At 37.0% G+C, this 16,089-nt stretch overlaps 1 protein-coding gene across 1 annotated transcript in view; it reads right to left on the reverse strand.

Annotated features, from left to right (window-relative positions):
• The window catches only part of RFX3 (regulatory factor X3), a 289,095-nt gene that overhangs the window by 231,531 nt on the left and 41,475 nt on the right, over nt 1-16,089 (reverse strand). The window lies entirely within an intron of this gene.

The raw sequence follows: 16,089 nt of genomic DNA on the forward strand, positions 1-16,089 counted from the left end.
TTCTTCACACTATAAAGCTAAACATGGGTTTTATTTTCTGAAGGCATATGTAAGACATTATAAGCGTGGCTGCTTGAACAATGAACAATCCTTGTTATGAGATCACATATGCATTTGGGCTGGGTACCCATGGAGAACAGAATCAACAATATATGGAAAATGCAGGCAGAAATACCTCTCAAGACTTCTAAAATATTCTGTCCAGAACATTTTTCTTTTTGACAACCCTTTCCTACGTGCATTTATCTCCAGATGCCTTTTCCCCATGATCTCCTCTCTTCTCCAAAGCATTTTTCTCATCGTTTCTTTCCCATATTTAGAGGAAGGGGAAGAACTAAATTTTCCATACCCAAACTTTCAGAAACAAAGTAAAGAGAATTTCTCATTTCCATACATTACTGTTTCATTTCCCGGGAAACAAAGCTACATTTTAAGAACCCAGGGTTAATGGAATCTTTTCACATTGATCTCACTTTGGTGCATTTTTCACTATGGTAAAAATACCGTATTTTTAAAATCTATCGATAAGTATCCAATAGTATCAAAAAATTAAGCCCCGAAGAGGATCCATTGACCAATATTCTCTACTGGTAACATTCCTTAAAGATTACAAAAACATATTATTTTACATGGAAATTACACATTATAACTTCTACTCTTTAAGGGTATATTTGAGCTCTGTAATATCTTTTTTTTCTCATTTCCTGCCTTCTTTTGTGTTAAACAGATACTTTCTAGTGTATCTTTTTCATTCCCTTGTTGTTCCTTTCACTATAATTTTTTGACTTATTTTCTTAGTGGTTGCTCTGGAAATTACAATTAGCATTTTAATTTAAAACATTCTAGTCTGGATATATACTAACCTAATTTCAATAATAACTTAAAACTTTCCTCCAATATGCCTCTGTTCCCTTGCCTTCCTTTTTATTGTCAAACTACATCTCTATGTGTTATAAACCCATCAACAGTTTTATTATTATTGCTTTATGCAGTTGTCTTTTAAAACATAAGTTACAAAGAAAAATGCATCTATATGTATTTTTATATGTATGTCTTTCATAATACCTATGTAGTTACCTTTACCATTGCTCTTTATCTCATGTGGATTTAAGTTTACTGACTAGTGTCTTTTTGTTTCAACTTGAAGGACTCCCTTTAATACTTCTTATAGGGCACATTTGCTAGTAACAGACTCTCTCAGTTTTTGTTTATTTCTAAGTGTCTTAATTTCTCCTTCATCTTTGAAGGAGATTTTAGCTAGATACAGAATTCCTGGTTGACAGCTTTTTTCCTTCAACTTTGAAAATGTCTTCCAGCATCCGTGGTTTCTGATAAGAAGTCAGCTATTGATCTTATTTTTCTCTTCATATTTTCAAGATTTCTTTGTCTTTCATTTTCGTAAATTTAACTATGATGTCTAAATTCGACTATGGTTTGACTATGATGGGTTTATTCTACTTGGAGTACACTAAGTTTCTTTAATGCGTAAATCAGTATTTTTTCAGCAAGTTTGGGAGGTTTTCTGTCATTTCTTTTAACATTCTTTCTGCTTTTTATGGGTTTTTTTTTTTTTTGCTCTTCTTCTGGGACTCCCATTTTCCCATTATGTGTGTGTTGGTGCACTTGAGGTGTCCCATAGGTCTCTTGAAGCTCTGTTCATTTTCATTTTCTTTCTACTCCTCACACTGGATAATCTCTATTAAGTTACATTCAAGTTGACTAATATTTTCTTCTACCAACTCATATCAGTTATTGAGCCCCTCTGGTAAATTTTTCACTCTAGTTATCATACTTTTAAACTCCAAAATTTCTATATGGTTCTTTTAAAATAATTTCTATGCTTATTGCTATTCTCTTTGGTAAGATATTTCACACTTTCCTTTAATTCTTTAGACATGGTTTCATTTAGTTCTTTAAACATATTTACAATAGCTGACTTAAAGTCTTTGTCTATTAAGTCCAAATCTAGGCCCACAGGGACACTTTTCTGTTAGCTAGTTTTTCACTTTTTTCCCATGTATGTAGCATACTTTTCTATTTCTCATAATTTTTGTGTTGAAAACTAGACATTTTGGATAGTTTTAGATATCTATTTGGATATCTAAATAGATATCTGAAACTATCTATTTAACTAGATAGTTATCAAGCTATCTAGATAATGTATTTTAACAATTCTGGTGGCAGAATCTTCTACACTGCCCCACTAAGATTTTTTCTCGCTAGTTCTCTTCTTTTTCTTGGTGCTGCTTATTTGTTTAGCACTTCCATGAACTAATTCTGTACTCCCTGTATTATGTGGCCACTGAGTATTCTTCTTTTTGTTTTTTAAGCCTGGCTTCCTGGATTAGTATAATTTAGTGGTCAACCAGTGATTGGTCAGAAGATTTCCTTAAATGTCTTGCCTGTATATCTTCCACCCTTTGCCAAAGCTAAAGGAACCTTCGTGAGAAGCCACACCTTCAAACTTCAGGTAGCTTGTAAGACAGCCCTAGCTTTCACTTCCTTCTTGCACAGAGCCAGGTCAGCCAGAGGTGGATCCTCTCCTTTCCCAGGTCTTTCCTGGGCATATGCACAGCCTTGCACATCTGCAATCTTTTAGATATCTAGAAATATGTTGCAGCTTTTCAAAGTTCCCTATGGTTGGCTAATCCTCCAGGATTTCCTTCTACATTCCTGGCCAGGCTCTTGTTTGCCGCACGTGAAATCACAGCCTTAAACAGTGGAGATGTTGCCAACATTTGCTATTGTTTCAGTAAAGCCCAGGGGGTAGGCATTTTCTTCCCCCCAACTGAGCTGAGCTCTAAGTCAAATCAATAGCCAATCACTCTCTGAGAACTGAGTTTTCCCAGGGAGATACAAGTTCAGACAAAACATTAACTGTGATCTAGGGATGGTGCTTTTCATGGATCTCCAAAAGTGGTCAGATCTCTCCACTGTCTGCAATGCTGCCAGTTTCTACTATACCACAAGCTGGGGAAGGAGGGAGAATGGGAGTGGGCACAAGTTAGATGCCACTGTCATCTCAAGGTTCAGTAGTCTTCTCTTGGATAGACAAGTTTCAGTTCATTCTCTGGCTTTGATCAATTGCCAGAACTCCGAAATGGTTGATTTTAGTTGTTTTGCATTTTTGTTGTGTTAGAGGGAGAGGGAGTAAACTGAGGCCCTCACTCCAACAATTTGGAAGCCAATCAAGCTTTGTAATATTTTAAATCTATCTTCATGTATTTTTTTAAAACAAAGCATAAACAACAACAAAACTGTTTTTGAAAAATTATTCTTATAAGCGTTTAGATCACTGGTTCTCATCTCTGGCAGAAACTTATAAAACATTTTGCTTTTTTTTTATTTTTATAATTTTATAACTTTATATGGGAAAATAAAATATGCAGTATTTATAGTTAAATAGGAAGAAACTGATCTATGAGAGGGAAAAGATAAACTGCATGAGTAATGTTTCACTGCAGCATATCTTTCCTGTTAAGTAATATGTAAATGATCAGAAACTGAGGTGAGTCCATGTCTTAGTTTTACTCTCAGGCCCAAAAGCCTTCCCAAGTCTTTGTGGACAACAGAAACAAGTTCAAGAGAGGAAGGAAGACTATGCCATCTTTTCTTAGCTGGCTAACCTAGGCCAAATCCATTTCAACTCTGACAGGGATAAAGAGAGTCACAAAAGACTGGGAGTAGGAAATTCAACAGAGAAGAAGAATCAGAGACCTGAAAATAGGAAGCAGCCCAATCTCCTGAGATTTCTCTGAAGAGGCTCAGCACAGAGAGACTGGGTTTACCTCAGGTTTACCCAAGTATCGGCCAAACCTGTGTACTTAAAGGTTCAGTAAGATGAGCTTCTGGAAAGGAAAAATTATTCATTACTATTCTCTCTCTTCAACACTGCCTGACATTAGCAAACCAGAAAAACACCAAAACTGTCAAAATAGGCCAAGAAAGGGTAACACCCTTTAGCAAGACTTTTATTTTCAAGTACACTGCCATGCTCCTCTGGCTTTTCTATTACTGTGTAACAAACCACCACAAAACTTATTGCTCAGAAAAACAAAAACAAAAACTATTTTTTTTCCTCATAATTCTGCAACCTGGGCTGGGCTCAGCTAGTTCTTCTGCTCATCTTGCTGATGGGTCACTCACACAATTGCTTTCAGCTAGCAGGTAGGAACTGGGCTCAGCTAGAATACTAGGATTAGGGTGACTGGGCTTCTGTCTCCATGTAACCTCAGAGCCTCTCTCTCTCTCCCCCCCTCTCCCTCTCTCTCTCCCTCTCTTCCTCTCTCCCTCTCCCTCTCTCCTTGTGGCCTCATTTCCACATGGTCTCTCTAGGAAGGTAGCCAGATTTCTGACATAATGGTTCAGGTCTCCCAGAAACATAAAAGCAAAAGCTACCTGGCTTTCTTAAGGCTTATGCCCAGACTTCAGACAGCTCTAATTCTGCTGCATTCTGTTTGTTAAAGTAAGCTACAGGCCCAGTCCAGATTGAAAGGAAAGAGACTTCACAAGCGTGTGAATAGCCAGAGATGTGGTTCATTGTAACCACCATCAACATAATAGACTACTAAAACATTAAAGCCAATGTTCAGATGACTGGAATGGGAGCAAACACAAGAAACTATAAAATGGCTAAAGTTAAATGAAGACTCATCAATTATAGTCAGATTCTATTCTCTGTTCTTTCCCATACTGAAGGTCAATCTAGGTTCAGTGAGAATCTTAATTATAGGTGGAAGGAAATGAACCTGATTAACCACTTATAAGCCATATGACCTTGGACAAGTCTGTCATTCTCTACAAGCCTCAGCTCCTCAATTGCAAAATGGAAAATTATACAGGCCCTGCTTTTCTTACTGGAAGACTGTACAGAGCAAATAAAACAAGAAATGAGAAAGAGCTCTGAAAACGAAACTGCTATACAAATATAAGGAAGTAATATTTACCTGACAAGATCCTAAGTATAGTCAGTCTAGCTAGGCTCCATTCTATTAATAAAATTATAATAATCACAGTTAATTACCTCATATGCTAAATTACTACCACAGCAATGATATTTTATATAGTAATGGGCTAAAATTATGTATTGTTACTATAAAGAATAAAAACAATAATACTAATGATTCATTGTTTTCTAATTATATGTCAGGTGCTGCTAAATACTTCAACTAAACTATAACCCTTACAATAACTCAACAAAGTAGTTATTATCCCTCTTTTACAAATAAATAAACTGAGTCAAGAAATTGACTACTTAGAGTAACCTGCCAACAGTCACACAGCTAATAAGTGGAAAATCCATTTTGAATGTTCAATGTATACTAGGTGCTTGATAAGTATTTCTCATCTAAATTAAAGAAAAATAAATCTCTCTCACAATTCTTTTTTTATATGCAGCTGAAACTGAAATTACAGCAAACATATCTAATTAACATGAGCAATTCATCACCTTCCTCATCTGCAAAATGGTTTCCAATCAGAAAAGTACCTTCATTTTTTAAAAGATCTAATCTTGAATCCATCTACTGAATCATGAGTTATAATGGTCTTATTATAATGAATGATAATTTCTTTTTACTCCCTTCTTTGTACCTTTCTGGATTTTCTGAATGTTTTATAGCATATAAATAAATTTTGTAATCATAATACAATAAAATTATTGTCATTTAAACGGCAACTGTCATAAGCCTGAGGCTCTGTAAACTTCCAAATGTTATTACTTTTAATATAAAATACTGATTAAAAGGCAGTTAATATGGATACTGAATGAAAATTTATTTTTATTCCTCTTTCAAATGACAAATTCAAGTCATAAATCCTTCATAGTTGTTTCTATTTACAAATTATTTAAATTTGTAATTTTGTTAAAAATTTCTCTTAAAAATATAAAAGCAAAGCAGAAATGTTTGTGCTATAAAATATAATTAGCATAAATGTGCTGTATGTCTTTAAGAAATAATTTGCATATATAAAGTCCTAGAGACTTAGATTCTATAGCTTAAAAAAATATAGCATCATCTTGGTATGTTAACTTGGGAGTTTATTAACTTATGCTCGTTATTTACAGTATAAGGAGAATTCTCAATTAGCCATTGGTAACATTATCCACAACTAATCTTGCTTTTCAGTTTAGCCATTGTACCCGGAGTGTAACCAGTTTAGTTATTTGCTTTGTAGCTCTCTCAGCTCTATTTACTTGCAGGAAGCCTGTATTCTAGAAAAAGAAATGCTTAAAGTCAATTATTCAACTTGGATAGTGTGTGGACAAAGCGCATGGACAAGTAGGCAGCTACTATCCTCAAGGCTGAGTATGAATAACATCAAGATAGACCACTACACCATCCCACCATCCCTTACCTGATGACTTTGGAAACCTTTGGGGTCATTCTGTTGTCACAGTGATTGGGGAGAGGAAGTGGTTCTAATGCCATTTTGGCCCATAGTTGCTAAAACATGCTACAACATAGGATAACCCACCAAGAACTGTCCCATCCACAATGACAACTGTCCCCTGCTGAAAAAGGGACCATGATTTTCTTGTTCAACATTGCATTTCTAGCCTACAACATAGAGGCATTAATAATTTGTTGAAAAAAGTCAAAACAACAATTTCTAGCACTTAGTGAGATATAGATAATATAAAATAATGAGGATGGACAATGGAGAAACTAGACAGTTTTCTACCTCAACCTGAGACAAGCCTTTGTGGCTGGGCGCCAATATACCTAGGGGAACTCTATGATCAGACATATGTGTACCCAAATACGTAGAAAAGCTTAATAGTCCATACCCACATACAAATTATAAGGAGATTATCTTCCATTACAGATATTTAGGTATATGCCTCCTTATATTAGTAAAGATTAGTAATTATGTCAACTCAAGACATGAATACTGGTGCCAACTAAGCTCAATCTTGCCTTGGCAACTGGGTGGCCAAGCTGCCCACTTGTCCTTGTAGTTTAAGAGTATGGGCTCTGGGGCTTCCCCATTGGCACAGTGGTTGAGAGTCCGCCTGCCGATGCAGGGGACACGGGTTCGTGCCCCGGTCTGGGAAGATCCCACATGCCGCGGAGCGGCTGGGCCCGTGGGCCATGGCCGCTGAGCCTGCGTGGCCTGCGTATTGCAAAAAAAAAAAAAAAAAAAAAAAAGAGTATGGGCTCTGGTATAAGACTGCTGAGTTTAAATTTGGCTTTACTATGCATTATCTGAATAATTTACTTAACATCTTAATATATCATTCAAACCTTGGTAATTTACTTTCTTCTAGCATAGTCTTCTCATCTATAAAATGGAATAATGAAACAGATTCACAACCCCCTACTGGAAGCCACTGGCTCAGATATGTCACATGACTCAGAATTTTTTTAATTTTAGAAAGCAATACCATACACAACACTGCAGATGGATCTGGGGCAGCAACCCATAATCATTCACATTAACACTTCTGTAGCTAAATGAATGAATGTTCAAAGAGTGGGGTAAAGAAAGACCCTAAGTACCTCACGTCATTTTGTTCAGGTTTTGCAGTTAAATTAGTTTTACCACAAACTTAGGGAAACTGGCTATTTGCAGAGCCTTTAGAAATTCAGAAGTGAAGATAATGTAGGATAGCTGGGGAGTAGGGGGTGGAGCAGGAAGGATAGGGGTGAATAGCAGTCAGAAGGGAACCTAAGATAATTATGCTAATTAAAACAAAATGAGAGCTGACTGACCATAAATTCCAAGAAACTAATGCATCTGTCACACTGAACTTTTAAGTAAACATTTACTTCCTTTCAATAAAAGTGAGTTTTCCAGAAGTTAAAATCTGAAGACATTTAATATTTTCTGCTTCACCTGTGGTTTCCTACTTACAACTCCATATGGCTTTCTTCCTAAGAGTGAGTCTGATATTGAAGTTTTTGCTCAAGGTAGGACCAAAACTGGTGTCTCCTTAATATAATAAAGCAATTAAATTCTTGTTGACCACTGCAGGACAAAGTGAAATTTGAGAAATTAAATAGTAAATGCAAGAAGTATGTTGAATCTTATATCCCAAATGACTGAAGTTCAATTTTCCCCTTCATCCCCTCCCTGTTCTATTGGTTTTCCTGATCCAAACTCCTAAACAAACATTAAGACTTATGGGGGAATGAAGGGAACTACAGGCATACCTTGTTTTATTGTGCTTTGCTTTACTGCACGTGGAGATACTGCGCTTTTTACTAATTGAAGGTTTGAGGCAACCCTGCGTCAAGCAAGTCTATTGGCGCTATTTTTCCAACAGTACGTGCTCACTTTGTGTCTCTGTGTCACATTTTGGTAATTCTTACAATATTTCAAACTTTTTTATTATTATATTGTTATGGTGATCTGCAATCAGTGATCTTTGATGTTACTGTTGTAATTGTTTGGGGCACCATGAACCACACCCATACAAAATGGTGAACTTAACTGACAAATTTTGTGTGTGTTCTGGCTGCTCCACCAGCCAGCCATCCGGCCATCTCTCTCTCTCCCTCTCCTCGGGCCTCCCTATTTCTTGAGACACAACAATACTGAAATTAGGCCAATTAATATCCCTACAATGGCCTTTAAGTATTCATGTGAAAGGAAGAGTCACACATCTCTCACTTTAAATCAAAAGCTAGCAGGACTTCCCTGGCGGACCAGTGGTTGAGACTTAACCATCCAATGTAAGGGGTGTGGGTTCGATCCCTGGTTGGGGAGCCAAGATCCCACATGCCTCGAGGCCAAAAAACCAAAACATAAAACAGAAGCAATATTGTAACAAATTCAATAGACTTTAAAAAAATGGTCCTCATCAAAAAAAAAACAAAAGTCATTAAAAAAATAAATAAATCAAAAGCTAGAAATGATTAAGCTTAGTGCGGAAGGAATGTCAAAAGCCAAGACAGGCCGAAAACTAGGCCTCTTGTACCAAACAAGTAGCCAAGTGGTAAATACAAAGGAAAAGTTCCTGAAGGAAATTAAAAGTGAACACACAAATTAAAAGGGAACACACAAATGAAAAGTGAAACAGCCTTCATGCTAATACGGAAAAAGTTTTAGTGGTCTGGAGAGAAAATCAACCAGCTATAACATTCCTTTAAGCCAAAGCCTAATCCAGAATAAGGCTCTAACTCTCTTCAATTCTATGAAAGTTGAGAGGTGAAGAAGCAGCAGAAGAGAAGTTTGAAGCTAGCAGAGGTTGGCTCCTGAAGCCTAAGGAAAGAAGCCATCTCAGTAACATAAAAGCACAAGGTGAATAAAGCAGCAAGTGCTGATGCAGAAGCTGCATTAGGTTATCCAGAAGATCTAGCTAAGATAATTCAAGAGGGTGGCTACACTAAACAAAAAATTTTCAATGTAGACAAAACAGCCTTATAATGAAAGATGATGCCATCTAGGACTTTCATAGGTAGAGAAGAGAAGTCAATGCCTGTCTTCAAAGCTTCAAAGGACAGGCTGACTCTCTTGTTAGGGACTAATGCAGCTGGTGACTTTGTTGAAGCCAATGCTCATTTACCATTCTGAAAATCCTAGCCCTTAAGAATTCTGCTAAATCTCCTCTGCCTGTGCTCTATAAATGGAACAAAGCCTGGATGACCGCATATCTGTTTACAACATGGCTTACTGAATATTTTAAGCCAACTGTGGTGGCCTAGTGCTCAGAAAAAAGATACTTTTCAAAATATGACTGCTCATTGATAATGCACCTGCTCACCCAAGACCTCTCATGGAGATATACAACAAGATTAAGGTTGTTTCCATGCCTCCTAACACAACATCCATTGTGCAGCCCATGAATCAAAAGAGTAATTTCAACGTTCAAGTTTTATTATTTAAGAAATGTATTTCATAAGGCTATAGCTGTCATAGATAGTGATTCCTCTGATGGATGTGGTCCAAGTCAACTGAAAACCTTCTGGAAAGGACTAACAATCCTAGATGCCATTAAGAACATTCATGATTCATGGGAAGAGGTCAAAATATCAACACTGACAGGAATTTAGAAGAAGTTGATCCCAACCCTCATGGATGACTTTGAGGGGTTCAAGATTTCAGTAGAGGAATTAAATGTAGATGTGGCAGAAATAGCAAGAGAACTAGAAGTGACGCCTGAAGATGTGGCTGAATTGCTGCAATCTCATGATAAAAGTTGCACAGATGAGGAGTTGCTTCTTATGGATAAGCAAAGAAAGTAGTTTCTTGAGATGGAATCTACTCCTGGTGAAGACACTATGAAAATAGTTGAAATGACAACGAAGGATTTAGACCAGTACGTAAACTTAGTTGATAAAATAATGGCAGGTTTTGAAAGGAATGACTCCAATTTTGGAAGAAGTTCTACTATGGGTAAAATGCTATCAAACAGCCTTGTATGCTACAGAGAAATCCTTTGTTTAAGGAAGAGTCAATCAATGATGGTAAACTTCATTGTTGTCTTATTTTAAGAAATGGCCAGGGCTTCCCTGGTGGCGCAGTGGTTGAGAGTCCGCCTGCCGATGCAGGGGACACGGGTTCGTGCCCTGGTCCGGGAAGATCCCACATGCCGCGGAGCGGCTGGGCCCATGAGCCACGGCCGCTGAGCCTGCGCGTCCGGAGCCTGTGCTCCGCAACGGGAAAGGCCGCAACAGTGAGAGGCCCGCGTACCACAAAAAAAAAAAAAAAAAAAATGGCCACAGCCACTGCAACCTTTAGTAACCAACATCCTGACCAGTAGCAGCAATCAACATAGAGGCAAGACCCTCTATGTTCTACCAGCAAAAAGATTATGACTCACTGAAGGTTAGCATTTTTTAGCAATGAAGTATTTTTTAAAATTAAGGTATGCATTATTTTTTTTAGACATAATGCTATTGCATACTTAATAGACTACAGAATACTGTAAATATAACTTCTATATGCACTGAAAAACCAAAAAATTCGTGTGACTCAGTTTACTGCAAGGTTCACTTTATTGTAATGGTCTGGAACTGAACCTGCAATATCTCCAAGGTATGCCTGTATCATTTATTAAGCACTACTATGTACCAAGCACTGCATTATGTACTTCACATATATCCCTTATTTAGTTTTCACAAGGCTGCAAGGCAACAGTTATTATCCTCATATTACATAAGAATATTGAATTAATAAGTGGGTGAACCATGATTTGACCTCAGGTTTGACTAACTCATAAATGCATTAGCTGTTTGCACTAAACCACCTTGCCAAAGGACATAGCTTCATTCTCACATTTTTGACTAATGGCTGCCTTCCTCTGCATTTTTTATCAAGTATTTTTAAATCACACATAATAATATGGAATATATATTATCTCTCAGATTAAGGGTACTTTAGTTCTTTCTATAATCCCAAATTTGCAATGTACTTGCAATTTTTATCTTAATTTATCTCTGAAAAATAATATAAGGATCTCCATAAACTACATATATCATATTTAGTTATAAGAGAATTATATACATATTGCATACATTTCCAAGCAATTAGCAGCTTAATTAGCTAATTAATTAGCTAATTAATTAGCTAATTTCCAGCAATTAGCAATTAGCAGCTTCAGCTAAAAGAACCTTCAGCTTGGTAGAGACTTCAAGGATAAAACATATATTTAGTTGAATAGATAACTATTCCAGTCTTAAAGATCTTTATAGAGTATGACATCCCAAATATCCCTCTATTGCCACTCACTTTTAGGGAATATCTTCTTTATGACAAATTAAAATCGTCCTTCCTATAATTCAAGCTCATTCTACTTAGGTCTGTCTTTCAAGGAGATAACTTAAGGATCTAACATACCTGTCATTTTGTTGCTTTATTGATTTTTAGCTGAAATTCTGTAATAAAAAATAAAGAGAAATACAAGTAAATTTGAAAACAGATTCCCCCCATGCTTCTTGAATCCTTCCTCACTCCTGCCAATATATCCATTTTTACTGCCATTTTCAGTGCCTCTCTAATTGTTCCATGTTCAGAATGAACTGTGGAGAAAACAAACATTACTAGTTTAGAGTGTTTAGTTTAGTACTCTAAACTAAGAGCTCAATGGCTAAGTTTAAGAAAAGTAGTACTCCAGAAAAAAGAATGAAGTTTTGCCATTTGCAACAGCAGTGGACTTGGAGGGCATTATGCTAAGTGATGTCAGTCAGACAGAGTAAGACAAATACTGTATGATGTCACTCTATGTGGAATCTAAAATATACAACTAGTGAATATAACAAAAAGGAAACAGACTCACAGATACAGAGAACAAACTAATGGTTACCAGTGGGGAGAGGGAAGGGGAGGGACAAAATGGGGTAAGGGTGTTAAAAGGTACAAACTATTATGTATAAAATAAATAAGCTACAAGGATATATTGTGCAACATAGGGCGTACAGCCAATATTTTATAATAACTATAAATGGAGTATAACCTTTAAAAATTGTGAATCATAATGTTGTACACCTGTTACTTATATAATATTGTACATCAACTATATCTCAATTAAAAAAGTTTTAAATAAAAAGTACAAAACTGTTGACACATTAAATGTGTACAATGCTATGATTTGAGTCTAACAATTATTCTTTTTTTTTAGCATCTTTATTGGAGTAAAATTGCTTTATAATGGTGTGTTAGCTTCTGCTTTATAACAAAGTGAATCAGCTATACATATACATATATCCCCATATCCTCTCCCTCTTGCGTCTCCCTCCTACCCTCCCTATCCCACCCCTCTAGGTGGTCACAAAGCACCAAGCTGATCTCCCTGTGCTATGTGGCTGCTTCCCACTAGCTATTTTACATTTGGTAGTGTAGATATGTCCATGACACTCTCTCACTTCGTCCCAGGTTACACTTCCCCCTCCCCAGGTCCTCAAGTCCATTCTCTATGTCTGTGTCTTTATTCCTGTCCTGTCCCTAGGTTCTTCAGAACCCTTTTTTTTAGATTCCATATATGTGTGTTAGCATATGGTATTTGTGTTTCTCTTTCTGACTTACTTCACTCCATACGACAGACGCTAGGTCCATCCACTTCACTACAAATAACTCAGTTTCGTTTCTTTTTATGGCTGAGCAATATTCCATTGTATATATGTGCCACATCTTCTTTATCCATTCATCTGTCAATGGACACTTAGGTTGCTTCCATAACAATTACTCTTATCTTGAATTTGTGTGATAAACTCTTAACCATTATTAAATTTCATGATGTTTTTGTTGACCACTGATAGAATTTATTTTCTATTTGCACATATGTAATTTCATAGATTGTTACAATACATTAAGGCTTAAATGCATACTTGGGTAAGGTGAAAACATATTTTGGAATCCATTATTACCAAAGACTCTAGAATTCTATAATATGATGAAGGAACCATTCTGTGACACTATTAGCAATACTCATAAATGCTACTATAATCTAGCATTTTCAAGACTCTATACATAGATAATAGCTTATGAAAATTACTTCTAAGAACAAATATGCTTAACTACCGGCCTTGGGATTATTAAGTACAAGCAATATTTTAAATTATATAGAAATGGTGATGCTTATTAATGGTCACTTTATGACCAAGATATGTTTAATATGAAGTTTCTATTTTAATTTTTAAAAAAACTATATTACTATTTTAAAACCAATTGTCATTGGCCCTGCTAAAAAGCTAGTAACTTGTGTATCCTGCATACTGTGTTCAGTACATATTCAGTAAGTACTTAGTTGACAAGGAGCAGGAGTAAGGAAAATGCCAACAGTCTAATTCTTATTTCTAGATCCACAATGCCAGTAGGACAAGAGGTATACAGCCTTGATTGTCACTTAGAGGGATATAGTTTGCTTCTCTTTAGTCCTTGCACAAAGAAAAATAGTACAGAGCAATGGCTCTAAAAGCTTACTTCTGATGAAATACTACTCAGAGCCTCAAAAGAAAAAGAGACAAAAATGGACATGCTCTGCAGCCACCAACATTACCCAAGGTGGCTCCTGAAGAACTTCTTTGACTGGAAAATACAATTTGAAAATTACTAATATAGTGGACAGGAACACTGGATTAAGAGTCACAAGACCTGGGTGCACATGCTAGATCTCCCAACTACTTGCTGTGCAACAGTTTTCAAAGGTGTTTCTTTTTTTTTTTTTTTGTGGTACGCGGGTCTCTCACTGCTGTGGCCTCTCCCGTTGTGGAGCACAGGCTCCAGACGCACAGTCCCCGGACGCACAGGCTCAGTGGCCATGGCTCACAGGCCCAGTCGCTCCGCGGCATGTGGGATCCTCCCAGACCGGGGCACGAACCCGTGTCCCCTGCATTGGCAGGCGGACTCTCAACCACTGCGCCACCAGGGAAGCCCTCAAAGGTGTTTCTTAACCTCTCTTGCACTCGGCTTTCCCATCCATTATATGGTCCCATATAACTAGTCAGGAAGAAAGTTAGATAAGGTGCTGTACATACAAAAGAACCTTATAAAGTGTGATCTACAATGTAAATATAAAGTATATTATAATTAACGGCCCATATGCCATGCAATAAGTAAAAACACTTTTCCCTCCCTACCCCTCCCCTTCCCGAGACAACTTACTTATTTCACATATAACAAAGGAGTTTAAGGCTATCAAAATGAAAGCCCAAAAGTCAGATTAAAAGGAAAAAGTGGGAAGGGCAGCACATATAGATTTGTTTTCTATGGCTTTTCAGGATAATTCAAGTTAAGTTCATCTCCTACAACTTACCCAAAAGAAGGACTCCACCAAAATATCCACTGGTTTTTTATTTTAAATTTCCACTAACCTATTTTTTTTTTTTTTTTTTTTTTTGCGGTACGCAGGCCTCTCACTGTTGTGGCCTCTCCCATTGCGGAGCACAGGCTCTGCACGCGCAGGCTCAGCGGCCATGGCTCACGGGCCCAGCCGCTCCGCGGCATGTGGGATCTTCCCGGACCCGGGCACGAACCCATGTCCCCTGCATCGGCAGGCGGACTCTCAACCACTGTGCCACCAGGGAAGCCCCACTAACCTATTTTTAATAAACATTATTTGCAAGCATTTTTAATCGAAGTACACTATGGACACTCTTTTCTCTAGGCCCACATGAGCTTTCACAATTATTAGGTATGTTATCGATGCCCATACCAGATACCCTCAATCATGAAAAATGAATGATAAGGAAAAAGAATATCATTCATTTGTTAGATACAGATAACTCAAATGATTTAATAAATATGATAAAGCTGCAAAACTTCTTAGGAAAACTATTTGAAAGAGTTGGCACTGAGTCTCTTTAAATATACTATCAGTGATAAAGATTATAGCTCTTTAATTATAACGCCTATATATAAATGCATAGTTTTTGTTATAAATCATGTTACAAAGGTCTTACACATAAAACTATTTACTTTATCTTTCCTGCAACCTTATATCTATAAAAAATTTTGAAAAGTGGTTAGGGGAATTTTTTTTGCACACTTTGGTGGACTTTTATAAAACCACAGGTTTGAAATGGAGGAAATAGCTCCAGTTTATTTCTCTTGAGTCTTGGTTAAGTCTCTTAACCAGCAAACTGTATGGTTATCGTCCCACAGAAGCTGCAGACTGAAGAAATGTTAAAAGAGCAATGTTTTACCACCTTGAATGGGCTGCATTTCAATTGCATTCCAACTGTGTGGGAAGGTAAGAAAGTAATTCAATTCGGGTACAAGCATAATCTCAAAACCCAATAATGATGAACAGCTTACTCAGACTCTATGCCTATCCCTCTGATGCCCCTCCCACTACCACCTCTGCACTTTTCACCTTTCTGAATGCCAACGGAAAGCCTCTTTAAAGTACTGCTGTAGTGGAAGCAGAAGTTCACACACCAAACTGCTGCACCTTCTTACATAACCAACCCATTATTGAGTACGGGAATTATGACATCAGCAGTATGTTAGCCAATTACTCTACTCAATAGTTAGTACCCACTGATTCTCACACTCCTGTGTCATTGGCTGAATTTCATAAGGATAGCTGCTATATTTTACTATCTTTAATTTGAACTAATTCTGATACAGGATTGATGCTTGGTAATCCATGAAACAACTATGGATATGAATGTGGCATATGCACTTAGCTGAGTGCCATTTTAG

Source organism: Lagenorhynchus albirostris, chromosome 7, assembly GCF_949774975.1.
Source record: "Lagenorhynchus albirostris chromosome 7, mLagAlb1.1, whole genome shotgun sequence".
Classification (NCBI taxonomy): Eukaryota; Metazoa; Chordata; class Mammalia; order Artiodactyla; family Delphinidae; genus Lagenorhynchus; species Lagenorhynchus albirostris.